Consider the following 26567-nt stretch of genomic DNA (forward strand, 5'->3'; position numbering starts at 1 on the left):
GCATCTGTCTTAGGTGCTGGCTAAGCCTCTAAGAGGACAACCATACCTATCTGCAAGCACCTCTTGGCATTAGGAATAGTGTAAAAGTGTAAAGATTTGGTGCCTGCAAATGGGATAGATCCCAAGGTGAGGTGATTTCTGGATAGCCTTCACTCTCTGCTTTTTTATCTTTTATTTTTTTTCCTGTGTTTCATTTAGACTGGAAAAATTCTGATTTAAAATTTTTGAGATAGGTAGGTGTCCCATCCTTCACCTGGGGGCCATGTCTATCTACTGGATGTCATCTCTTCAGGTTCCATCACACTGCTGTTAGGCATTTCAATTAATGTAATTTTTATTATGTCCTGAGAGCTTCTCACATCCCTGGTGTCTGGGACCTTCTAGTGGTTCTCCTATTCCCCACACTACATGCTGATTCTTTCTATTCATTCTCTTGGCCCTGTGGGCTTCTCTCCTATTTTCCCCCATGCCTGATCCTGCCACCCCTTTTTTATAGTCCTTTTTCCCTCTCATACACACTTAGATCCCTTCCTCCCACTGCCACCCCTGATTATCCCTCCCTCTTCTATGTAGGATTCAAGCATCCACAATTTGGTCTTCCTTCTTATTAAGCTTCCTATGGTCTGTTACATGTATCCTGCATATTCTGAGATTTTTGACCCATATGCCCTTATCAGTGAGGACATACCATGTACCTTTCTATCTGCGTTACCTAACTCAGGATGATATTTTCTAGTTCCATCCACTTGCCTGCAAAATTCATGATGGCCTTGTTTTCAATAGCTTAGTAGTATTCCATTGTGCAAATGTATCACATTTCCTGTATCCATTCTTCCACTGAGGAACATCTGGGTTGTTTCCAGTTTCTGGCTATTATAAATAAGGCTTCTACGAACATAGTGGATCACATGTCCCTATGATATGGGGGAGCAAAATTTGGGTATATGCCCAGGAATGGTATAGCTGTGTCTTCCAGTAGAACTCTTTCAAAATTTCTGAGGAACCATCATATTGGTCTCCAAAGAGGTTGTACCAAGTTGTAATCCCACAGGCAATGAAGGAATGTTGGTGTATGTTGGAATCTGAGGTTTATTTTGATTTGCATGTCCCTGATAACTAAGGATGTTGACCATTTCTTTATAAGATTCTAGGCCATTCAGGATTCCGCAGTTGAGAATTCTCTGTTTAGCTATGTACCACATTTGTAATTGGGTTATTTCGTTTTCTGGGGTCTAACTTCTGTGTTCTTTGCATATTTTGGATATTAGCCTTCTATCAGTTGTAAGGTCGATAAAAGATCTTTTCCCAATCTGTAGGTTGCTGCTTTCTCCTATTAACAGTGTTCTTTGCCTCACAGAAGATTTTGCGTTCAGGAAGTCACATTTGTTAATTGGTGGGCATAGAGCTTGAGTTATTGGTATTCTGCTCAGGAAAATTCCTTCTCTTCCAATGTTTTCAAAGCTATTTTATACTTTCTCTTCTCTGTGATTCAGTGTATCCTGTTTTAGGTGGTGGTCCTTGATCCACTTGGATTTGAGCTTCATAAAAAGAGTTAAAAATGGATCAATTTGCATTCTTCAACATGCAGACTGCCAGTTAGACCAGCACCATTTGTTGAAGATGCTTTAATTTTTCGACTGTATGGGTTTGGCTTCTTTGTTAAAAATCAAGTGACCAAAGGTATGTAGGTTTATCTCTGGGTCTTCAGTACTATTCCACTGATAGATATGTCTGTCTCTGTACTAATACATTGTGGTTCTTATCACTACTGCTCTGTATTATAGCTTGAGGTCAAGAATGGCAATTGCTTCAGGAGTTCATTTATTGTTGAGAATTGCTTTCGATATCCTAAATTTTTTGTTATTCTATATGAAGTTCAGCATTCTTTTTCTCTCTCTACGAAGAACTGCATTGATATTTTGATGGGGATTGAATTGAATCTGTAGATTGCTTTTGGTAAGATTGCCCATTTTACTATGTCAGTCCTAAGTATTCATGAACATAGGAGATTTTTCAATCTTCTGGTGTCTTCCTCAGTTTCTTTCTTCAGGGACTTGACGTTCTTGTCATACAAATCTTTCACTTGCTTACCTAGAGTTACACCAAGATATTTTATATTACTTATGACTATTGTGAAAGGTGTTCTTTCTCTAATTTCTTTCTCAGCCTGTTTATCCTTTGTGCATAGGACGACTACTAGTTTGTTTGTGTTACTTTTATCTCCAGCCACTTTGCTGAAGTTGTTTATCAGGTGTAGGAGTTCTCTGGTAGAGTTTTGGGAGTCATTTATTTGCACTATCATATCATCTGAAAACAGTGATACGTTGACTTCTTCCTTTCTAGTATATATGATTTTGACCTTCTTTTGTCCTCTAATTTCTTGATCTAGAATTTCAAGTACTATATTGAATAAATAGGAAGAGAGTGCGCAGTCTAGTCTTGTCCCTGATTTTGATGGGATTGCTTCAATTTTTTTTCCATTTACTTGATGCTTACTGTTAGTTTGCTGTATACTGCTTTAATTTTAATTGCTTTGAATTCCTGATATCTCTATGACTTTTAACATGAAAGGGTGTTGTAGTTTGTCAAAGACTTTCTCAGCATCTAATGAGATGATCATGTGATTTTTTTTTTTTGAGTTTTTTTATATAGTGGATTATGTTGATGGATTTACATTTATTGCATCATGCCTGCATTCCTGAGATGAAGCCTACTTGATCATGATGAATGATGGTTTTGATGCTTTCTTGGATTTTGTTTTTGAGAATTTTATTGAATATTTTTGCATTGACATTCATAAGTGAAAATGGTCTGAAATCCTTTCTTTGCTGGGTTTTTGTATGGCTTAGGTATCAACATAACAGTGAGTTCACAGAAGGAATTAGGTAGTGTCCCTTCTGTTTTTGTTTTGAGGAATAGTTTGAAGAGTATTGGTATTAGATCTTCTTCAACAATCTGTTATAATTCTGCACTAAATCCACCTGGCTCTGGGATTTTTTTGGTTGGTAAAATTTACTGACTTGTTCTATTTCCTCAGGGTTTATGAGACTGTTTTGATAGTTTATCTGATCATTATGTAACTTTGGTATGTGTTATCTGTCTAGAAAATTGTCAATATCATCTAGATATTCCAGTTTCATTTAGTAAATAATTTGTGGTAGACTCTGATAAGTTTTTGAATGTCCTCAGTTTCTGTTACTATGTCTCCCTTTTCATTTCTGATCTTATTAATTTGGATACTGTCTCTGGGCCCTTTAGTTAGTTTTACTAAGAACTGATCTATCTTGTAGATTTACTCAAACAAGATGCTCTACATCTATGTAACCTCTACATTTTCTGGGTCTGTCATTTAATAGCAGAACATTTTTGTGGCTCTGCATTCATTCTTCATTAAAAAATAACAAAGAAAAATCAACAACAAAAAGTTCTCACATAATCCCAGTTTCTATAGAATATGACATAGTATCATCAAGAGCTGCTATTAACTTATTATAGTTAGCTTTCTAATTAAAATATAGGACAGACAAACCACATGTAAACTTTATTTCCCTTCTGATACGATTAAAGTCTAAATTTGTTATTTAGATCCAGTGTGGAAATTTTTATCTAAATAGCATCTCCCCCAATGTCTCCAGTCTCACAGTGAATTATGTGAATTATATGAATCGGATATTGAGAATTTCAATATGACCCAACTGTGGTCATAATTCCTATTTACGAGATAACAAGGCTAACACTGAACATATTACTTCCTTGAACATAGTGGTGAGCCAAGCATAGAATAATAGTTATCGACATTATCCTTTTCAAAACTAGGAAATTGAACTTGGAAAATGGCTCAGTGGGAAAGCCCTCACCAGGAAAACCTGAAGACTAGGCTACAGGCACTCACTTTGCACAGAGAGAGACACAGAGAGCTAGGAACATAGATATTGAAAGAAGCTTATGTTTTTAAAAGTCAAATAATTTAAGCTGTGTAGGATGGATCAGCAGGTTTGAATATTTGGGAAAGGTCTTCATGCAGCTCTTGTCCACACCTAGTCATGAGGCACAATTTTAGTTCCTTAGTGAGCCATGGACATTTTCCTTTAAAAGTTCAGCTAACTGAATAAGGCCTCTTGGTTTGCCTTATGAATGCTCTACTGATTTACACTGTCTACCAAGTATCTAGATACAACTACCTAGACAAGTTCATGGATAATGTAACTCTGCCCATAGCCCTTGAACAATTTTGCCATGTCTTTGGGAACTGTATTAACCTTGAGTTCCTGGAACTTAAGCACTGAATGGCTTAAGCATTGCTCTTTCACCCCATAATCCTATCATCTGTGTCTATGCAGATACCCTTATAGGCATTTTGGTGTCTCTTGAAGGACATGAAGTGTTCATTGCCATGCACTTTGTTAGGCTGACTCCTTTCTGTAGAGATCATGGTCCTCTTCATTTACTTTTTCTGGCCTCATTGGCAGTGTTTCCAAAAATGATATACAGTCTGTTTCATTCTCTGTGAGCCCATGTGGACCCTGCTTAGTTGATTTGGTGGAGTATGTTCTCTTGGTGTCTCCATCTCCTCTGACTCCTACAGTCTTTCTTCCCTCTCTTACATGTGGTTCCCAAACCACATGGGGTGGGATTGAATAAAGACCTGCAATTTAGACTTTCTCTTTATAAAGTATGCTGGGGGGGGGGTGTCTCTGCATCTGTTCTCATCTGCTGCTGGAGAAAGCCTCACTTATAACATGTCAGGACAAGATACCAATCTATGAGTATATATGTTTTAGTGGTGATCCACCCAGATCCTCTGCAGAACTTTCTTTAAAAATTTGCAATCTATGCTCATAGTCAGCTATTGGATGGGTCACACGGCCCCCAATGGAAGAGCTAGAGAAAGTACCCAAGGAGCTAAAGGGAACTGCAACCCTATAGGTGGAACAACAATATGAACTAACCAGTACCCTGGAGCTCTTGTCTCTAGCTGCATATGTATCACAAGATGGCCTAGTCGGCTATCACTGGAAAGAGGGGCCCATTGGTCTTGCAAACTTTATATGCCTCAGTACAGGGGAATGCCAGGGCCAAGAAGTGGGAGTTGGTGGGTAGGGGAGTTGGGGGAGCATGGGGGACTTTTGAGATAGCATTGGAAATGTAAATGAAGAAAATACCTAATTAAAAAAAAAGAAAGAGACCCGAGCTCCAGGTGAGGGGGGGATGGGTATTGGGGAGTGGGTTGGGGATCATGTGGGGGACTTTTGGGATAGCATTGGAAATGTAAATGAAATAAATACCCAATTTAAAAAAAAAGAAAAAAACAAAAAAAAGAAAAAAATTTGCAGTCTAATTTTGGCTCTTGCTGAGTTTTCTGATTGGACTCCTGAGTTGTTCTGTTAATGTCTTCAGCACTGGAAAACATGTCTGACTTAAACCTAACTTTGTCACTAAGCATTATACTAAGTATATTTCTTCATTTCCCTATATATGTAATTAAATTATATTTTTTCCAAAAATCTAGCTGAATTTTACTTACTAGGTCTGTCCTCCATTTTTCTCACCTTCCTTTCATATTTTCCATAAGCAGCAAGAATAAAAAAGGTTAAACATGATTTTGGAAATGCCCTCAGCTACATACAGACTTAATATTTAAAAGTGTTATATTTTTTTTACCTGTAGGAATTAATTCCACTCAGTCTGCATGAATATTTTTAATGTATTTAATTTCCATATTTTTCTAAAAAGTGTCTATAATCAAAATATTCTCTAAGATATTTAAGATGACATAATCTTTCCCATATTAACACTTCATTTTAAACCCTCAATGGCAGAAATTTCAATGTCTGTCTATCAGTAGCTCTCTGTCCAGGGATACTAGAATTTTTCTATTATCTTCTTCAAATGTCTTTCAATCTGTCTCTCCTACCCAATTTCAAAGCTATATCAGCTTTTTAGATATTTTGAGAAATAAACCAATAAGTTGTCCCAAGTTGTATTAGCTTTCTTTGTTCATAACATCAATCTGCTGCTAACACTGTGCTTTAAAATGAACACACACACACACACACACACACACACACACACACACACACTTACACACACACACTTACACACACACACACACACACACACACACACACACACACTTACACACACACACACACACACACACACACACACACTTATTCTCTTGGAGGTCGGAAATCTAAAAATAAAATCACTGAGAGAAAATGACACTATTGATGAGGTATATTTCCTCCTAATGCCTAGGATAGAAATAGTTGCTGGAATTTTCTAGTTTATATAAGAACTTCACAGCCTATAGAATGTAATTAGATATTTTCCAAAAAACCTAAAGCAAAGATAATCAAAATATCTAGATAATGATTCGATTGTGGTTTCCAAGTATCAATTATACTATAAAAGGAAAAAAAAAACACCAAAACAATGTGGTTCATTCTAAAATTAGGATTGAAAATATATAAAATATACTTGGGATAAGTTTCAGGACAATATAAATTAAAACAACAAACAGATTATGGAGTTCTTATCAAAAGAAATTCAGAGTTAACTATAAGGATATTTACAATATTCACTGAAACTGCTTTTATTGGCATAAAGCATTAACTGTGTTTTTATCTATCAGTCAATGACACTAGAAAACTTCATGACTAATTAATCATACTTAATAGGCTATTGAAGAACCAAATAAATATTTGAGAGTTCCTTAATATAGGAAAACAAAAAATTATCTCTCCTGGAAAAAAAAACCCTGAAGTTAAAGAAACATTGAATGAAGTTACTGTATATAAAATATGCTGGCTAACGTGGAAACATAAGCTAAATTATTAACTCCATAAATCTCAGTGAAAATAGTATTTGAGGAAATACCATTGGCCATTCACAATACCAAGAGAGAAATATCTAGCATTATCCTCATATTACCCACAGTTCTCAACAAAAATTATGAATATGTATATAACTGAGCAGATCTATTAAGATCTATTAAGTTGGCTTTCATGATTAAAAAAAAAGTAGTTCAATAATGACTGATTGCACACTAGATATATTGATAACCTAACAGCTGCTAACAGGAGGTTTAATGCCTGAGCAGGACGAATCTAGCACTGAAGGTATAGATGACTCCTAGTAATCCATTAGAAGCTAGATTCTAATGTGTGAGTGAAGTATTTTGGCAGCATCCATAGCAGATGAAATCATCAACAAGGATCAAAGGTGAACAGACAAAAAAAGCTTTATCTTTTTCCTCAGACTTCCTTGTATCTGGACCACTGCTGGAAAATGCTGTTCACTGTGAGGGAGAGTCTTGGTGGCCTTCGCTATTCCTTCCAGCAAACTACCATTAGAGACTTACCTAGATGGGTGTCTCTCATTTGTTTGAATTGATAATCTTATTTCACTGATTTGATAAACAAGTTGTCAACTAAAGTTGCCATCATTAAGCTTATCATAATGGGTTTGTGATGCTGAGAAATATATCTACTGTACATGAAATATCTCTACTGTATATACAACCAAGATTCTGTATGCAATATAATACATAGAAATGTCAAGTGTGAGAGAAATGAAAGCAAGTTACTGAAAGATCCCAATATATAAACATTATATATTGTAAACTCTCTCTATATATAGTAGTTCACAGACCAAGGACCCTGTATTTTTAATACAGAAAATATAAGGAAAGGTACTATAGATTAAATTAAATTTCTAAACCATGGCTAATCTCCCAATTGGTAAGTGCTTGTATTAAAAATATAAATAATAAGACTATTAGTAAAGTTAACACTAGCTATTTGATGGTATGAAGTAACAATTGGTACAGGTGAAAACTATCTAACTGAAATGATATATATATATACATATATATATATATGTATATATATATATATATCAATGATTTATAAATAAAATAAAATGTGAGATCAGTTGCATCTTTATTTTGAGGATGTGAAAATTGCATAGGACATAGATTAATATCAAATTACATATTCCTTTCTTCTGCATTACAATTTCCTTTGAAGTGATTCAGTGATTCTTTAAGCAGAGAGAATTGCTACTCAGTCCCCATAACATCTATTTGATAGAAAGCTTCCTTAAATGTATTTTTTCTTCCAAAAGTCTCAGAAGATGTGGGACACGTGATTTCAGTGTCGGCTTACAATTTATTAACTAGGTGATCATGGGAAAGATACTGAATTTACTTTGTGTCTGTCTCCTTACAAGATATATACTGCTAGCATAAACCATGTAGAATTTCTATTATGAATATTGCATGAGAAGAAATATGAAGTTTAGGTGAATATAGGGCACATCATATGAAACTTTCAGTAAATAGTAGTAGTTAATATTATAAATACCTTTATACTAAAATAACTACTGAATGATTAACCGTATGATAAGTGTCCTATTTTAAAGTTTGAGAACCAAAACATTTTTAGAACGTAATTTTTCAGTTCAGAGAGCTTGAGACTGCCATAATGTTTCTGATGTCATATGTAACTTTCTAGGTTTCTGCTGCAAGCCAGAAACAAGGGTTCTAGGGAGTCCTGTTATCAGACAGAGAGGAAGTAAACACTAAAGTGTGACAGTGGCTTTCATGAATATTCTGGTGTCTGGGGCAGATTTTAGGGTGTCAGGTGATCAGTTTGGGGGCAGGTTTCATAACTGTGAGTACTTCTTTGGAAAAGTGTGAATTACTGTTGGCTAGCTTCGGTGTATATGCACACAGTTCTCAATATTAGAGGATATTGTGTTTTAAGACATACAAACACAGAAGCAAGACAGCTGGGCATTTTTCTTAGAGGAATTACTTTCTTTTCTTTTCTTTCTTTCTTTCTTTCTTTCTTTCTTTCTTTCTTTCTTTCTTTCTTTCTTTCTTTCTTTCTTTCCTTCCTTCCTTCCTTCCTTCCTTCCTTCCTTCCTTCCTTCCTTCCTCCGTCCCTCCCTTCTCTCTCTCTCTCTCTCTCTCTCTCTCTCTCTCTCTCTCTCTAACTTTTTGAGAATTTTTTATTATTAGCTACTTGCTTCACTTATATTTCAAATGCTATCCTGTTTCCTAGCTTCCTCTCCAAAAATCCCCTATCCCCTCCCATCTCCCCCTGCTCACCAACTCACCCACTCCTGCTTCCTGGCCCTGGCATTCCCCCTGTACTGGGGTATATAGTTCTGAACTGCTTGCTACAATGTTTTCACCAGAAAAACACCACAGGGCTGGAAAGATGCCTTGGCAATTAAGAGCATATACTGCTCTTGAGAACGCAAGTTTGGATGATTTTTATTTTGTTTTTATTTGAAACAAGATTTTCTTTCATATATTCTAGTTACAGTTTCTTCTCTAATCTTCTCAGATTCTCCCCACTTCCCTGTCCCTCAAATCTATATTCTCTATTCTCACTAGAAATCAGACATTTAATAATTGATATTTATGATGATAGTGTTTACTATAATGATAAGAATAGGAAAATTGTTAGGCTAGGTGCATGCCTTTAATCCCAGCACATGGGAGTCAGAGGCAGGCAGATTTCTGATTTCGAGGCCAGCCTGGTCTACAGAGTGAGTTCCAGGACAGCCAGGGCTACATAGAGGAGTGCTGTCTCAAAGGCACCAAAAAAATAAAATGTTTTCCAGCATCCTATATAATATACAATCACCAAACCCAGACACTATTGTGGATGCTGGCAAGTGCTTGCTGACAGGAGCCTGATATAGCTGTCTCCTGAGAGGCTTTGTCAGTGCCTGACAAATACAGAGGTGGATGCTCTCAGCCAACCATTGGACTGAGCACGGGGTCCTCAGTGGAGGAGCTAGAGAAACAACAGAAGGAGCTGAAGGGGTTTGCCGCCTCATAGGAGGAACAAAAATATGAACCAACCAGTACCCAGAGCTCCCAGGGACAAAACAACCAACCAAAGAGTACCCACAGAGAGACCTATGGCTCTGGCTGCATATGTAACAGAAGATGCACTTTTTGGACATCAATGGGAGGAGAGGCCCTTGGTCCTGAGAAGACTCAATGCCCCAGTGTAGGTGAATGCCAGGACAGGGAAGTGGGAGTGGGTGGCTTGGTGAACAGGGAAAAGGGGATGAATAGGGGGTTTTCAGAGGGGAAACCAGGAAAGGGGAAAACATTTGAAATGTAAATAAAGAAAATATCTATTTTTTTAAAAAGTATAAGAAAAGATACATTAAAAACAACTCTGAACCTAACTACCTTTGATGAGCATCTCTCAACAGACTGGAAATTGAACCCCAAGAAACTTACCCACACTTCTGCACTCTGCGAGTTCCTACAACCAAGTGACATACAGTCAAACTGATACAGGCACATATAAAATCTTTATAAAATGGATACATAACTTTGTTTTTATGCATCTTCAATACACCTGTCTCAGAAAACATACATGTCTGGTATACCACATTCTTTCTCACATGTCTGAAAAGGCTAGCAGCACCTAAGAACAAAACTCACAGCCTTCTTCTGTTTTGGATCAATGGACAGCCTTTTCAGTATAGTACATTGGATAGCTGAATAGTGAAGTCATACATGCAGGTGCCCACAAATGCAATATAACAAGAAACAGAGGGCAATGAAAGTATTTCAAAATTGTCACAGAACTGTCAACATGATGGACCTCAGCTGGGTACATGTACAACAGAAGACTGAATTTTTTTTTCTCTTCTGTGTATGAGAGTCATAGTCACAGAAGTTCTGGGGTGTTAGTTCTGAAGGGGGACATTATTCTTAGTAAGAAGACATCTACACATATTAAATATATGAAGAACAAGATTTGGCTGTTATCTAAAGATGTTTTTATAGGTCTCATTGTGTCTCCTTGAGTTATTTCATGTGCACTTAAATACATATCTCCTCTGGGTCCCGACTTTGTGCCCTATGTCACATATCTACATCCTACTAAAGCTTTGAATTCTCACATTTGTCTCCAATGACCATGCCGTCTATGCAGCACTTCCATTTTTTTCTTATTAATAAGTTAATAACCTTGCTTTTGTTCTGTTTTGTTATTTTTGTTTTGGAAACAAGGTCTTAAATATCCTAGGCTGACCTTAAACTAAGCATAGAATGATCATGGCACTACCTGACTATTTTACAAACTTTACTTTATACAGTGCTGGGACTTAAACTTATGGCTTGATCCATGCTAGACAATATTCTCCTACATGAGCTATACCCCCATTTTAACTCATGGTGTGTGTGTGTGTGTGTGTGTGTGTGTGTGTGTGTGTGTGTGTGTGTGTGTGTGTTGATTATATTTGATTATGAAATGTTCCTCATAGGTTTGTGGGTTTAAATTCATGGCTATACAAAACAGTGGCCCTATTTTGTATAGCCGTGGGATTGTTATGAAGTGGAGATGTTTATGAGTTGGAGAAAGTGTGTCTCTTGGGGGCACAAGATTCTCTCTGCACTCTATCTGAAAACTTAATGCAACTCCATACTTCTAGCTCCCACTACCATATCTAAGCCCTATTTCCCAGTGCTGTTTGTCTTCTCTGCCACTGTAGATTGTGATCCTCAGCCACAAAACAAAACAGCTCTCTCTTTTAGACTGTATTTATATACTCAATTAAGTGACTTGGAGTCAAATTGATTTTTTCCTCATTTACTATTAAACATTTGTTTTTAGATGGTTGAAAAGCTCCAGTCTAATAGTGATAACTCCCCCCCATTTAAAGTACTCATCCTCTTCAGACTCTACACAATATGTTACATGCCATGTGTCTATTCACACATCATGGAGAGGATATGAATTATCTAAAACCATATATATATATATATATATATATATATATATATATATATATACCCAAAATTTCAAATTAAATTTATCTTAGCTGAATATAAATTACAAAATGGTATATATTAATAGAAGTACAGTGTTTTATTGTGTCTACTCACTGTGATTTTAGAGTGTTCACAATATGATATATAATTTATAGACCAGGACAAAAGTGTTCTTCCTTACCCATTTGGATTCGCTACATTTTGAACATGAAATGCCCCTTTAGGCTCATATCCAAGAGGCTTATTTCTTATATGGTAACCATTGTACAGAAAGCTGGTGAAATTTAAGGTGATAGATTTTAGCTTGATGTGGTAGGACAGTGGGAATAGTTCTGATAGGCATATATTGTCTCTGCCCTTCTTAGCATCTATCTTTTTGCTGCTATGATGTTCTGTCTCATGACAAGAAACAAATCAGTAGAGCAAACTGAAATCAGGCACCTTCTTGAGCTATGTACCCATTTTACTTTATCCCAGAGTTTTCAAGAGGAATGTTTAACTTTAAACCACATTTTAGTGATTACTGTGTTACCCTGAAATATGGACTTCACAAGTTTTAAATATGTTCCTTATTACATATTTTGTTGAAGTTTTAAACTACAAGCACATGCTAAATTGTGTCAAGTGCTTGATCAGTGTCTATATATATATGATCACAATGTTCTTGTTAATTTAATTACTATATTTATCATATTGATTGAGTAATATAAACAAGATAGCGCTTGCTTCCTGGGTATAAATGCCATGTAATCATTTTGAGCATCAATTTACATGAATTAATAAAGATTGGTGTTATTTTCTTAAGTATTCCTGTATCTCTGTTCATCAAAATGTTAAGCTATAGATTGATCTTATTATATTGTCTTTAACTGGTTTTGATTTCAAGGTTATAGGGACCTCATTACAGTTCCTTTGGAAGTTGTAATGGTGTGAATTTTCAACTCATCATAATAAAGTGAATGTTATAATATTCAGCAGTACTGGAAATGTATGGGTGGCCAATTAAATGATGCTGCTAAATATGCATCTTTGCTAAAAATATTTACTAACTTGTAGAGTACACAGATAACTGTTTTTAAATAAAGAGTATATTAACTTAGGAAGCCAAACAAATGGCTTAATACATCAGTGGTTATCATCAACTCTCCCCTCTTTTTGTATTTTTCTAACATAAAAGGCAGCCAGGTATGATAGCACAGACCTGTATTTCCAGTTTTGAGGAAAAGAAGGCAAACTCAGTACAATGCCCATCTTTGCTAGGTAACAAGTTCAAGACCAGCATGGGCTAATTGAGGTTCTCTTTGTCTTTAAAATATTAATTAACATCTCAATGTGCACACATGGACACTAATCTCATTTTGCTATTACCCAAACTGAATCATGTCTATACTACCAGGTTTAGTAATTATTTTACTGTCTGCTAATCTCAAATTGCCTGTTTGTCTAGTTCTCTCTTCTTTATCTGAGTTTGCCATTTACTTATTAAATATAGTTCTTCATTACTTCAGTAAATTTCCTAAGTCATAGGTACACCACTCTGTAAATTCTTTTTTAGAAGAGTTTGAAATTGTATTAGTTAGCTTTGTCAAGTTGACAGAGCCTAATTTCTCCTGAATGGAAAACATAAACTGGAGAATGGTCCATATTGATTAGATTAGATTGTGGGCATGTCTGTAGGATTGTCTTGATTATTTGTTGATACAGGATAGCCTAAACCAAGTTGATCACAGCCATCTTTATGTAGAGTCCTGAGCTGGGTAGGAATTGTGGTTATGTATAAGACTAGGAAAAATGAACCAGTGAGTCTGAAAGCAATGTTTCTCCTTGTTTTTTACTTCAAGCTTCCATGGTAGCTCCAGCTCTGTCTTCCTTCAATGATGAACAGTGATGTGGAAGTACAAACTAAAATAAAACTAAAACTCCCATTTCAGGGGTTTTATAGAACTCTAACTTAGTTTATACTTCCTAAAATAAACACATGTATGGAAGTGTTTGAAATAAAATTGCCAAATTAAGGATGAGACAACTCCAACTGGAAGTCTCCAAATGAAGTTTCAAGTGACATGAATATTTACATCTGTGATGGTTTGTATATGCTTAGTCCAGGGAGTAGCATGATTAGAAGTTGTTGCCCTGTTGTTGCCCTGTTGGAATATTTGTGTCACTCTTGGTGTGGACTATAAGGCCCTCATCTTAGCTGCCTGTAAGCCAGTATTCTGCTAGCAGTCTTCAGATGAAGATGTAGAACTCCAGCCCTGCCTGTGTCATGCCTGCTTGGATGCTGCCATGCTCCTGCCTTGATGATAATGGATTGAACTTCTGGACCTGTAAGCCATAATCAATTAAATGTGGTCCTTTATAAGACTTGCATTGGTCATGGTGTCTATTCACAGCAGTAAAATCCTAACTAAGACAACATCTAATTAACTAATTTGGCAAAGGGAGCCCAAAGAAATCCCAAAATAGCCCAAACCATTGCCAAGGCTAATGTTTGTTCTCTACAAACTGCTTGTAAGGAACTCTTACTTAAGGTAATGCCTACATAACTCATTGAAAATGGAGGAGCCAAGCTGGTGCCTACTTCGATCCTTTACCATACTTACTATTATTTATGTTCCTGGAAGATATTCTGCACACTATTAAGGGAGAAAGAACACTAGCCCAGCTAGAAACTCTTTGATCTACAGTTGTGACCTTCCTGTAAGAAATTGTGGGATGATAGTGGCAAAAAGCTTGTGGCAGTAACCAACCAACATGTGATTGGATTTAAATTTGAGTTCATAAGGTTAAACTCATCCCTGACATTTCTCAGGTGGCCAAGAGTCTGTAGTCAGATACGCAAGGGACTTAGAGGAAGAACCAAGCCTACTGTTCTGCTAAAGGAATGTATCCATGAAATAACTCCTAATGACATTCTGCTCTATTCATAAACCAGCGACTTGCTCCATCATTAACAGAAACGCTTTCTTCAGCAGTAAATGAAACAAATACAGTGACTCACAACTGGAAAATATAGAAAGATTAAGATCCTGCAGAGTCCTAAATAGGATGTTGCTATCTAATCTGTCCTTTGGGGACTCAAAGAACCCAGAAGCATGAATACAGAGTGACTGTGAAAGGCAGAGAGGAGGAGGAACATCAAGGAAACAAGACCTTCAAAAGATAGCAATACTGATGTACATATGAACTCAGAGATTGTGGCAGCATGGACAAGGACTGCAAGTCTGTAGCATATGGTGTCCCCGTTCTGACAGGAGACATGAACATACGCCTCCATACCTAACCTAGAAACTGTTTGCAATTGATAAGTTCTCTCCAGTGGTGCCTCACTGGGGAAACCAACCACTTTTTTCAGCAAGCCCCATATCAAGGAGAAGATGGACAACACAAAACAAACTCAAGAGCATCTTTGGATGTTCTTTATCTCCTAAGAGTTTGTCAGGGCTTTTTTGTTTTTTGTTTTAGTTTTTGTTTGTTTTTTGTTTTTTGTTTTTTTGTTTTTTAATGTTGAAGCCCTTTGCATGTGCATTATGTCACTCTGTTTTGTGTGTTTGTGGGATTCCAGGCTATGCAAACCCATGTCTCAACAGCTTTATGCATTTCTTGTGTATTTGTTTTTCCTTTGCCATTTTCCTTGTTTTATGTGTCCTATGCCAGTTTTTCTTTTCTTTTCTTTTCTTTTCTTTTCTTTTCTTTCCTTTTCTTTTCTTTTCTTTCCTTTCCTTTCCTTTCCTTTCCTTTCCTTTTCTTTTCTTTTCTTTTCTTTTTTCTCAATAGTCTTTATGTGCCTTTTTGTTTTCTAAGAAGAGACAGAAAGCATTTGGATTTGAATGGGAGGAAATGTGAAGAAGATCTCAAAGGAGTTGGGGGAAAAGGAACTTGCAATAAAAATATATCATATCTTATAAAAAATTAATTTTCACTAAAAGAAAAAAGAGGAGAATGGAAGGATTTGTATATGAAAGTTAAAAAAAATGATTTATATTCTTTATAGCTGACTAACCTTAATAGTCATTAAATATCAATTGTTGTTTAGACAGTTCATAGGTTTGCAGTTCACTCTAGTAAATTATTGGAACTCCTTTGATGATTTCACATTTTTTATTTTTTATGGTATTTATAGGATTACCAGATATATAAATATTTGATAGTTTGATGTTTCCTATACATTGTACAACCAACTGACTTTGGTAGAAAAAAAATACCACTCTTGAGACAATAGTTTTCAGACTACTGTCAAGTTTGAGCTCTTGACATTGTAATGGGTATAGACATGAGAGTAGAGAATGCCAGGACTTGATATGGGGAGGGGAAATGTAGGTATGCACCACAGTCATCTAAACTCTTTCTTGATTACAAAACAGAGGGCATTATTAATGGACAAAAAAGTGTCTGTGGTAGTGGCAAGGGGCATGAGACTACTAGAAAAACAGGAAAGGTCTCCCCAGTCTCTTTATCAAAGAACAGTACATTGCAGTTTAAGGGATCTCTCTCTCTCTCTCTCTCTCTCTCTCTCTCTCTCTCTCTCTCTCTCTCTCTCTCTTTCTCTCCTCTCTCTCTCTCTCTCTCTCTCTCTCTCTCTCTCTCTCTCTCTCTCTCTCTCTCTCTCTCTCTCTCTCCCTTTCCTCTCTCTCTCTCCTTCCTGTGAGCACTGAAAACATCAGATCCAAGGGATAGGCATAAGTAGACTTGATGCACGTCTATTATCTAGAGCTAAAAGCCAGGAAACCATGGGTGGTTATTATTGATGTTTTTGTATCTATTTGGGTGTGAAGGCACAGCAGCATGGTAACCAAGCAGCCCCATCATCTTCAGTTAATGTTAGTGATGTCTTTTTATTTTATTGGACATTTTATATGGCTCCGGCTGCATATGTGGCACAGGATGGCCTTGTTGGACATCCATGGGAGAAGCAGTCCTTGGGCCCTTGGGTCTGAGTGTGTTCAATGCCCAAATATAGGGGAAAGGCAAATCTGGAAGGCAGGAGAGGGTGGGTGGGTGAGCACCCTCATAGAACCAGTGGGAGGGGAGGTGGGATAGGTGGTTTCTGAAGGAGAGACCTAGAAAGGAGAAAACATTTGAAATGTAAATAAAGAAAATATTCAATTAAAAAATTAATAAAAAAGGAAAAATGCAAAAAGCTCCTATTCAAAACATCCAAGAAATTCAGGATACAAGAAGAAGACAAAACCTAAGGATAATAGGTTTAGAAGAGAACAAAGATTTCCAAATTAAGGGGCCAGTAAATATCTTCAACAAAATTATAGAAGAAAACTTCTCTACCTAAAGAAAGAGATGCCCATGAACATACAAGAAGCCTACAGAACTCCAAATAGACTGGACCAGAAAAGAAATTCTTCATGCCACATAATAATCCAAACACCAAATGCAGAAAAACAAAGAAAGGATATTAAAAGCTGCAAGGGAAAAAGGTCAAGTAACATAAATCAGACCTATCAAATTTATACCAGACTTCTCAACAGAGACTATAAAAGCCAGAAGATACTAGGCAGATGTCATACAGACCCTAAGAGAACACAAATGCCAGCCCAGGCTACTATAACCAGCAAATCTTTCAATTAACATAGATGGAGAAACCAAGATATTCTGTGACAAAAGCAAATTTACACAATATTTTCCCACAAATTCAGTCCTACAAACCTCAAAGCATACATTGCACCTCATACACACCCCACTCTTATCAATGGAAAAATCACAGAAATAGAAACTAAACAGGTACATAGTGGAACTAACAAGTTATGAATAAAAATGGATAAATCAGATATCTATAGAACATTTCATACTAAATTGAAGAATATACCTTCTTCTCATCACCTCATGCTACATTTTCAAAAATTGATCATATAATCAGTCACAAAACAGCCTCAACAGATACCAGAAGATTGAAATAATCCCATGAGTCCTATCAGATCACCAGACACTAAGGATGGTCTTCAATAATAACAAAAACTGTAGTCTCCCCTCCCCCAGCCTGAAACCTGCTTGCTCAGGGGTGGAACTTCCCGCTCAATCGTTCTGCCATGCCCACTGCTGGAACCTGCCACTTTGCTGTTCGGAGTCGTGCACGTGGTCACCCTGCTATTAGATTCCAAGATTAATTGGCGGGAATCGGGCCCCTTTGCCTGCTTTATAATGCAGCACAGTAAAATTGAGCTTTGATCAGATTGCCTGTCTTAGCTGCATTTCTTTATCTCGCCGCCTAGCCCCTCTTCTTTTCCTGGTTTCCAAAATGCCTTTCCAGGCTAGAACCCAGGTTGTGGTCTGCTGGCCGGACACAACAAAAAACAACAGAAATTCCACATACATATTAAAGCTTGGCCAAAGGAGAAATAAAGAAATTAAAGACTTTCTAGAATTCTATGGAAATGAAGGCACAACATATCCAAACTAATGGGATGCAAAGAACATTTCTTTAATTGTTTCTCAGCCATTCAAGATTACTTGGTAGATTCTTTTTTCTTATCTGTGTACTCCACTTCTTAATATAGTTAGTTGGTTCTCCAGAGTATAACTTCTTGAGTTCCTTGTATATATTGGATATTAGCCCTCTATAGCATGTGGGGTTGGTAAAATTTTTTCCCAATCAGTTGGTTGCAGTTTTGTCCTATTGACAGTGTCCTTTGCCTTACAGAAGCTTTGCAATTTTATGAGGTCCCATTGTTCGTTCTGATCTTAGAGCTTAAGCCATTGGTGTCCTGTTCAGGAAATTTTCCCTCTGCCCATGTGTTCGAGGCTTTCCTCACTTTCTCTTCTGTTACATTCAGTGTATCTGGCTTTATGTGGAGGTCTTTGATCTACTTGGACTTGAGCTTTGCATGGGGAGATCAAAATGGATAAATTTGCATTCTTCTGCATGTTGGCTACCAGTTGGTTGAGCACTGTTTGATGAAAATGCTGTCTTTTGTCTACTGGGTGATTTTAAACTCCTTTGTCAAATATTAAGTGATGATAGGTATGTGGATTCACTTCTAAGTCTTCAATTTTATTCCATTGATCTACTTGCCTGTTTCTATACCAATACCTTGCAGTTCTTATCAGTATTGCTCTGTAGTATAGCTTGAGGTCAGGGGTGGTGATTCCCCCAGAAGTGTTTTGTTGTTGTTGTTTTATTGTTGAGAATAGTTTTCAATATCCGGATTTTTATTTTTTTCTTCCTTGACCAAGGTTTCATTGAGCTGAATGTTGTTCAGCTTCCATGTGGGTGTTGGCTTTCTATTATTTATGTTTTTATTGAAGATCAGCCTTAGTCAGTGGTGATCTGATAGGATGCCTCCTACAATTTCAATATTTTTGTATCTGTTGAGGCCTGTTTTGTGTCCAATTATATGGTCAATTTTGGAGGAGGTACCATGAGATGCTGAAAAGAAGATATATCCTTTTGTTTTAGGATAAAATGTTCTGTAGATATCTGTTAAATCCATTTGTTTCATAACTTCTATTAGTTTCAATGTGTCTCTGTTTAATTTCTGTTTTCAGGATCTGTCCATTTTGAGAATGGGGTGTTGAAGTCTCACACTATTATTATGTGAGGTGCAATATGTGCATTGAGTTTTACTAAAGTTTTTTTAATGAATGTGGCTGCCCTTGCATTTGGAGCATAGATATTCAGAATTGAGAATTCATCCTGGAAGATTTTAACTTTAATGAGTATGAAGTGCCCCTTTCCTGCCTTTTTTATATCTTTGGGTTAGAATTCGATTTTATTAGGCATTAGAATGGCTACTCCAGCTTGTTTCTTTGGAACATTTGCTTGGAAAAGTTTTCCAGCTTTTCACTCTGAGGTAGTGTCTCTCTTTTTCCCTGAGGTGGGTTTCCTGTAAGCAGCAAAATCTTGGGCACTGTTTGTGTATCCAGTCTGTTAGTCTATGTCTTTTTATTGGGGAATTGAGTCCATTGATATTAAGAGACATTAAGGAAAAGTAGTTGATGCTTCCTGTTATTTTTGTTGTTAGATTTGGGATTCTGTTCTTGTGGCTGTCTTCCTTTTTTTTAAAATATTTTTATTAGGTATTTTCCTCATTTACATTTCCAATGCTATCCCAAAAGTCCCCCATACCCTCCCCCCACTCCCCTACACACCCACTCCCACTCCCACTCCCACTTTTGGCCCTGGCATTCCCCTGTACTGGGGCATATAAAGTTTGCGTGTCCAATGGGCCTATCTCTTTCCAGTGATGGCCGACTAGGCCATCTTTTGATACATATGCAGCTAGAGTCAGGGGTACTGGTTAGTTCATAATGTTGTTCCATTTTTTTTTTTTTTTGTCTTATTGAAAATGAATTTGAGATTTGTTCTTTCCAAGTCTATGAAGAACTGAATTGGAATTTTGATGAGGATTGCATTGAATCTGTGGATTGCTTTTGGTAAAGATGGCCATTTTTTACTTTATTAATCCTCCCAGTCCATGAGCACAGGTGATCTTTGCATCTTCTGAGACCTTCTTCAATTTCTTTCTTCAGGGATTTGAAGTTCTTGTCATACAGATCTTTCACTCCCTTGGTTAGAGTCACACCAGGACATTTTACATTATTTGTGACTACTGTGAAAGGTGTAGTTTCCCTAATTTCTTTCTCCTCCCTTTTATCCTTTGAGTAGTAGAAAGCTAATGATTTGTTTGAGTTAATTTTATATACATCCACGTTGCTGAAATTGTTTAGGAGCTCTGTGGTAGAATTTTTGAGTTGCTTACATAAACACATGGAAGCTGAATAACTAGCTACACAATAAAATTAAAGACTTTATAGAATTTAATGAAAATAAAGGTACAAGTTATCCAAATGCATGGGACACAATGAAAGGAGTAGTGAGAGGAAAATTCATAGCTCTAAATCCCTCCATAATGAAACTAGATAGATCATACACTAGCATCTGAACAGCTCATCTGAAAGCTCTAGAAAATAAAAGAAACAAATACATCCAAGAGGAGTAGAATGCAGGAAAATAATCAAACTCAGGGCTGATATCAACCAAGTCACAACAAAAAGAACTATACAAAGCATCCAAAGAACCTAGGAGTTAGTTTTCTGAGAAAATCAACAAGATACACTAACCCTTTCCCAGACTAACCAGAGGGCACAGAGACATTATTCAAATTAACAAAATCAAGAATGAAAAGGAAGACATAATAACGGGAAACAAGGGAATTAAAAAGTTAATCTGATCCTACTGCAAAAGCCTATACTCAACAAAACTGCAAAAACCTGGACGGAATGCATGATTTTCAAGACAGATATCATGTACCAAAGTTAAATCAGGGGGACCTGAAACTGCATTAGTAAGGGAAGAAGAAAAACCCAGCCTGAGCAGGGGCACAATTCCCTTCCGGTCCGGCGAGCACCAGGGTAGCTAGGGCACAGAGTCAGCTGACACCTACCAGCTACCCACAACAACCACAACGGGATTATAAGACCTCTGGTTTGTGGAACACAGCCTCTGCTCCAATCCAATCGCATGGGACCTGAGACTGCATTAGTTAGGGAAGCAGAAAACCTGGACTGAGCAGGGGTATAAGTCCCTTCCGGTCTGGCCAGCACCGGGGTAACTAGGGCGTGGAGTCTATGGACACCCATAAGGTATACACAGGACCCTCCTCAGGATCTTAAGACCTCTGTGAGTGGAACACAACTTCTACCAGGAAGCAGGTTTGAACACCAGCTAACTGGGCACCTTCCCTGCAGGATGAGAACCTACCTGCAGAGAGTATTCTGAGCAATGAAACTCAGGAGAGAGCTAGTCTCCCAGGTCTGCTGATAGAGGCTAACATAAAGACATGAGGAACAGGATCTTACCAGAGACAACTACACCCAACTCCGGAGATTACCAGATGGCAAAAGGCAAACATAAAAATCTTACTAACAGAAACCAAGAACACTCACCATCATCAGAACGCAACACTCCCACCCCACCCAGTCCTGGGAACCTCAACACACCCGAAAAACTAGACCCGGATTTAAAAGCATATCTCATGATGGTGGTAGAGGACATCAAGAAGGAATATAATAACTCACTTAAAGAAATAAAGGAGAACACAGCAAAACAGGTAAAAGACCTTAAAGAGGAAGCACAAAATTCCCTTAAAGTATTGCAAGAAAACATGACCAACAGGTGATGGAATTGAATAACCAATCCAAGACCTAAAAAGGGAAGTAGACACTATAAAAAAAAAAAATAAAGTGAGGCAATGCTGCAGATAGAAAACCTTGGAAAGAAATTTGGAACTATAGATGCAAGCATCAGCAACAGAATGCAAGAGATGGAAGAAAGAATCTCAGGTGCAGAAGATTCCAGAGAGAACATCAGCACAACAATCAAAGAAAACACAAAATGCAAAAAGATCCTAACTCAAAACATCCAGGAAATACAGGATACAATGAGAAGACCAAACCTACTGATAATAGGAGAAGATGAGAATGAAGATTTTCACCTTAAAGGGCCAGCAAATATCTTCAACAAAATTATAGAACAAAACTTCCCAAACCTAAAGAAAGAGATGCCCATGAACATACAAGAAGCCTACAGATGAAAGGATGGACCATGTAGAGACTGCCATATCCAGGGATCCACCCCATAATCAGCTTCCAAATGCTGACACCATTGCATACACTAGCAAGATTTTACTGAAAGGACCCAGATGTAGCTGTCTCTTGTGAGACTATGCCGGGGCCTAGCAAACACAGAAGTGGATGCTCACAGTCAGCTAATGGATGGATCACAGGGCTCCCAATGGAGGAGCTAGAGAAAGTACCCAAGGAGCTAAAGGGATCTTCAACCCTATAGGTGGAACAACATTATGAACTAACCAGTACCCCTGAGCTCTTGACTCTAGCTGCATATGTATCAAAAGATGGCCTAGTCGGCCATCACTGGAAAGAGAGGCCCATTGGACATGCAGACTTTGTGTGCCCCGGTACAGGGGAACGCCAGGGCCAAAGGGGGGGAGTGGGTGGGTAGGGGAGTGGGGGTGGGTGGGTAAGGGGGACTTTTGGTATAGCATTGGAAATGTAAATGAGCTAAATACCTAATAAAAAATGGAAAAAAAAAAAAAAAAAAAAAAAGAAGCCTACAGAAATCCAAATAGACTGGACCAGAAAAGAAATTCCTCCCGACACATAATAATCAGAACAATAAATGCACTAAATAAAGATAGAATATTAAAAGCAGTAAGGGAAAAATATCAAGTAACATATAAAGGCAGGCCTATCAGAATTATACCAGACTTTTCACCAGAGACTATGAAAGCCAGAAGATCCTGGACAGACGTTATACAGACCTTAAGAGAACACAAATACCAGCCCAGGCTACTATACCCAGCCAAACTCTCAATTACATTGATGGAGAAACCAAAGTTTTCCACAACAAAACGAAATTCACACATTACCTTTCAATGAATCCAGCCTTTCAAAGGATAATAACAGAGAAAAACCAATACAAGGATGGAAATCACACCCTAGAAAAAGCAAGAAAGTAATCCCTCAACAAACCAAAAAGAAGACAGCCACAGAACAAAATGCCAACTCTAACAAACAACAAACATAAAAGGAAGCAACAATGGCTTTTCCTTAATATCTCTTAATATCAATGGACTCAATTACCCAATAAAAAGACATAGACTACAGACTGGCTACACAAACAGGACCCAACATTCTGCTGCTTACAGGAAACCCATCTAAAGGAAAAAGACAGACACTACCTCAGAGTGAAAGGCTGGAAAGCAATTTTCCAAGCAAATGGTCTGAAGAAACAAGCTGGAGTAGCCATTCTAATATCAAATAAAATCGACTTCCAATCCAAAGTTATCAAAAAAGACAAGGAGGGGCACTACATACTCATCAAAGGTAAAATCCTCCAAGAGGAACTCTCAATTCTGAATATCTATGCTCCAAATGCAAGGGCAGTCATATTCATTAAAGACACTTTAGTAAAGCTCAAAGCACACATTGCACCTCACACAATAATAGTGGGAGACTTCAACATACCACATTCATCAATGGACAGATCGTGAAAACAGAAACTAAACAGGGACACAGTGAAACTAACAGAAGTTATGAAACAAATGGACTTAACACACATCTACAGAACATTTTATCCTAAAACAAAAGGATATACCTTCTTCTCATTACCTCACGGGACCTTCTCCAAAATTGACCATATAATTGGTCACAAAACAGATACAAAAATATTGAAATTGTCCCATGCATCCTATCAGACCACCATGGACTAAGGCTGATCTTCAATAACAACATAAATAATGGAAAGCCAACATTCACGTGGAAACTGAACAACACTCTTCTCAATGTTACCTTAGTCAAGGAAGGAATAAAGAAAGAAATTAAAGAGTTTTTAGAGATTAATGAAAATGAAGCCACAACATAGCCAAACTTATAGGACACTATGAAAACATTTCTAAGAGGGAAACTCATAGCTCTGAGTGCCTCCAAAAAGAAACTAGAGAAAGCACACACTAGCAGATTGAAAACACACCTAAAAGCTATAGAAAAAAAAGGATGCAAATATCACCAAAAGGAGTAGATGGCAGGAAATAATCAAACTCAGGGGCAAAATCAACCAAGTGGAAACAAGAACTATTCAAAGAATCAACCAAGTGACAAGCTGGTTCTTTGAGACAATCAACAAGATAGATAAATCCTTAGCCAGACTCACTAGAGGGCATAGGTACAACATCCTAATTAACAAAATCAGAAATGAAAAGGGAGACATAACAACAAACCCTGAAAAAATCCAAAACACCATCAGATCCTTCTACAAAAGGCTATACTCAACAAAACTGGAAAACCTGGTCGAAATGGACAAATTTCTAGACAGATACCAGGTACCAAAGTTAAACCAGGATCAAGTTTACAATCTATACACTACCATATCCCCTAAAGAAATAGAAGCAGTCATTAATGGTCTCCCAACCATAAAAAGCCCAGGACCAGATGGGTTTAGTGCAGGGTTCTATCAGACCTTCAAAGAAGATCTAATCCCAATTCTGCACAAACTATTCCACAAAATAGAAGTAGAAGGTACTCTACCCAACTAATTCTATGAAGCCACAATTACTCTGATACCTAAACCACAGAAAGATCCAACAAAGATAGAGAACTTCAGACCAATTTCCCTTATGAATATCGATGCAAAAATACTCAATAAAATTCTCCCTAACTGAATCCAAGAATACATCAAAACAATCATCCATCCTGATCAAGTAGGTTTTATTCCAGGGATGCAGGGATGGTTTAATATATGAAAATCCATCAACATAATCCATTATATAAACAAACTCAAAGACAAAAACCACATGATCATCTCGTTAGATGCTGAGAAAGTATTTGACAAAATCCAACACCCATTCATGATAAAAGTCTTGGAAACATCAGGAATTCAAGGCCCATACCTAAACATGATATAAAGCAATCTACAGCATACCAGTAGCCAACATCAAAGTAAATGGTGAGAAGCTGGAAGCAATCCCACTAAAATCAGGGACTTCTCCCTACCTATTCAACATTGTACTTGAAGTCCTAGCCAGAGCAATTCAACAACAAAAGGAGATCAAGGGGATACAAATTGGAAAAGAAGAAGTCAAAATATCACTTTTTGCAGATGATATGATAGTATATATAATTGACCCTAAAAATTCCACCAGAGAACTCCTAAAACTGATAAACAGCTTCGGTGAAGTAGCTGGATATAAAATTAACTCAAACAAGTCAATGGCCTTTCACTACACAAATAAACTGGCTGAGAAAGAAATTATGGAAACAACACCCTTCACAAATAGTATAAAATACCTTGGCGTTACTCTAACTAAGGAAATGAAAAATCTGTAAGGTAAGAACTTCAAGTCTCTGAAGAAAGAAATTAAAGAAGATCTCAGAAGATGGAAAGATCTCCCATGTTCATGGATGGGCAGGATCAATATAGGAAAAATGGCTATCTTGCCAAAAGCAATCTACAGATTCAATGCAATCTCCCTCAAAATTCCAACTCAATTCTTCAACGAATTAGAAAGATCAATCTGCAAGTTCATCTGGAATAACAAAAAAACCTAGGATAGCAAAAACTCTTCTCAAGGATAAAAGAACCTCTGGTGGAATCACCATGCCTGACCTAAAGCTTTACTACAGAGCAATTGTGATAAAAAAATAAAAAAAAAACCGGCATGGTACTGGTAGAACAACAGACAAGTAGACCAATGGAATAGAATTGAAGACCCAGAAATGAACCCAAACACCTATGTTCACTTCATCTTTGACAAAGGAGCTAAAACCATCTAGTGGAAAAAAGACATCATTTTCAACAAATGGTGCTGGCACAACTGGTGGTTATCATGTAGAAGAATGCGAATTGATCCATTTCTATCTCCTTGTACTAAGGTCAAATCTAAGGAGATCAAGGAGCTCCACATAAAACCATAGACACTGAAACTTATAGAGGAGAAAGCGGGGAAAAGCCTCGAAGATATGGGCACAGGGGAAAAAATTCCTGAATAGAACAGCAATGGCTTGTGCTATAAGATCGAGAATCGATAAATGGGACCTCATAAAACTGCAAAGCTTCTGTAAGGCAAAAGACACTGTCAATAAGACAAAAAGACCACAAACAGATTGGGACAGGATCTTTACCTATCCTAAATCAGAGAGAGGACTAATATACAATACATAGAAAGAACTCAAGAAGGTGGATTCCAGAAAATCAAATAACCCCATTAAAAAATGGGTCTCAGAGCTA

At 37.2% G+C, this 26567-nt stretch overlaps 1 long non-coding RNA gene across 5 annotated transcripts in view; it reads left to right on the plus strand.

Annotated features, from left to right (window-relative positions):
* Gm31136 overlaps positions 1–26567 on the plus strand; it is a 155363-nt gene that overhangs the window by 68635 nt on the left and 60161 nt on the right. The gene's annotated exons all lie outside the window — the stretch shown is intronic.

This window comes from Mus musculus, chromosome 1 (genome assembly GCF_000001635.26).
Source record: "Mus musculus strain C57BL/6J chromosome 1, GRCm38.p6 C57BL/6J".
Taxonomy (NCBI): Eukaryota; Metazoa; Chordata; class Mammalia; order Rodentia; family Muridae; genus Mus; species Mus musculus.